This window comes from Pituophis catenifer, unplaced genomic scaffold (assembly GCF_029215685.1).
Source record: "Pituophis catenifer annectens isolate HBS135680 unplaced genomic scaffold, rPitCat1.0.hap2 SCAF_1, whole genome shotgun sequence".
In the NCBI taxonomy this organism is placed as follows: domain Eukaryota; kingdom Metazoa; phylum Chordata; class Lepidosauria; order Squamata; family Colubridae; genus Pituophis; species Pituophis catenifer.
This window is the reverse complement of record NW_027256881.1, coordinates 200669048-200671374: the sequence shown is the minus strand read 5'-3', so window position 1 is coordinate 200671374 and position 2327 is coordinate 200669048.

Below are 2327 nucleotides of genomic sequence, written 5' to 3'. Positions count from 1 at the left end.
AGGATTGTGGCAGACGTCTGTCGGACTCTTTACAAACTATTTGTGACTCATTATGGGCTGTGAATGAACAGAATTCATAGCCGTTGAAATAAAAAGAGAGTTTTTGAGACTAATCGTGTGCTTTTTACTGTCCCAGGAAGCTAGGTCAGAATAGGTGTCTTCACCATTCAAGAGAAAACTATAAGATGATCATGCAAGAGTCTGAAATACCACTGTCTTACCTCTGTAACTAAAATATTCCATATTGCTTTTATAAACACACAGCCTACCTTAGGGACAGTGAGTTGAATACTAAAGTGGGTGTAGAGCCAAATTCAAAGGCTTAGCGTTTGGTGTGTATATTATCCATACTGCGAGTTGGAAATTCTGCTTCCTTATGAAGTTTTGCAATCTTGTACACACAGCATGAAATAAGTTTTAAACTCTTGCCATGGCACTTCAAAGGGCCGCCCTACAGCTGATCAGAGGTAAAAGGCAGTGTGGTGGTAGACCAGTGCTCTCCAAAAACAAATGGGTAGACTAGTACGGCTCTGCAAGCAGTTAAAAACCTGGTAGACCAGTACCTCTGCTAAATCCTAAAGAATTGTTTGTCAAATGACCATCAAACCACGCCCACAAAATAAGCCACGCCGGTAGTAAAAAAATTTAGAACCCACCCCTGGTTTATACATAACATGAAGTAATAAACCATAGTTTATAAACCATGGCGGCAGACATCTCACACAATACCTATATACATTATAGCATAGGATGATACATGGATTCAAACAATAAGTACACACCATCCCTACGTATTGGATTTTTTACATTAAGATTGGTTCTAAATTTATTTATTCATTCATTTAAATTTCTATACTGCCCTTCTCCAAAATAGGACTCAGGGCGGTGAACAGCCAGAGTAAAAAACAATACATACAAAATTTAAAAGCAATTTAAAATAATTAAATATTATTGGCCGTAAATTAAAACAACCCAATTTAAAATCAATTTAAAATTAACTCAAGCCAGCCCAGCTAGTTGAAATAAATGGGTTTTCAGGGCCCGACGAAAAATCCGGAGGTCTGTTATTGTACGTATCTCTGGGGGGAGGTTGTTCCAGAGGGTGGGCGCCACCACAGAGAAGGCTCTCCCCCTGGGAGTCGTCAGCCGACATTGTCTGGCGGACGGCACCCTGAGGAGGCCCACTCTGTGCGAGCGTACTGGCCGAAGTATCAGAAGTATTTAAAGTTGATCCAGGCACACAATCCACAAGAAAAGAAACTTTTCTGTCTTGAAAACATTCATGTCGAAGAAAGGTCTTGTTTAACAGAGGCCATTTTGATAGAAGTTGCTTAAGGCAATAAACAGCTTCCAAAGAAATCCAGTGTTGTAGTTTTATTTATTTATTTATTTATTTATACAATTATTTATAGACTGTCTGGTTCCACTCAAGACTCAAGGAAGTTTACAGTCAGAGAACAACAAGCCAATAAAAGCAATGCAGCATCCAACTCAACACAGCCTTTGTACCATGAGCTTCCATACACCCTGTAGAAAGTGGTAGATCATGACCAGGGACACTCTCATTTATGGAAACCAGAAGCACCAGGTAGGGCTGCAAAAAATCCAAAGGACCACTAGAGAACCTTGACGTCATCTATCGTCAGATCTTTAAACCCAGATGGGATAATCCTATTGAAAACTCACTGGTTTCTAGGTGGGCTCAGTCAAGAAATAGACATGCGGGGAGTCAATAATGTTCTTTTATTACAAGCAACTTCTGTGAAAACCTAGCAAGAGTTTCTTTCTGTCCCATTTTATATCCCTCCCATATCAACTTGGGGTGACTTTATTTTTCACACTTTTACTTTTCTTAAGTTGAATTATATCTTCTGAAAGTCACCCTGCCCCATAATGATGCCCTCATTGCATTCTAATTCCCAAGACCAGGTCTACATTCCTGCATGTTGGGTGACCTTAAACCAGTCACTCTCTCAATTTAATCCATTTTACAGGGTTGCTATGATAAAATTGGTGATATAAATCCAACAAACATACAGGTAGCCCTTGACTTAGAACCATTCATTTAGTGATCATTCAGAGTTACAACAGCACTGAAAAACGTGACTTACAACTGGTCCTCAGATTGCAGCATCCGAAGGGTTATGTGAGCAAAATTCAGGCTCATAATTGGCAACTAGCTTGTATTTGTCGCAAGTTGCTGCATCCTGGGGTGACGTGATCATCATTTGCAACTATCCTAGCTTGGCTTTACAACAAGCAAATTTAATGGGGGAAGCAAGACTGACTGCACAACTTGCTTAACAACTGCAGGGATTCACTTAAAA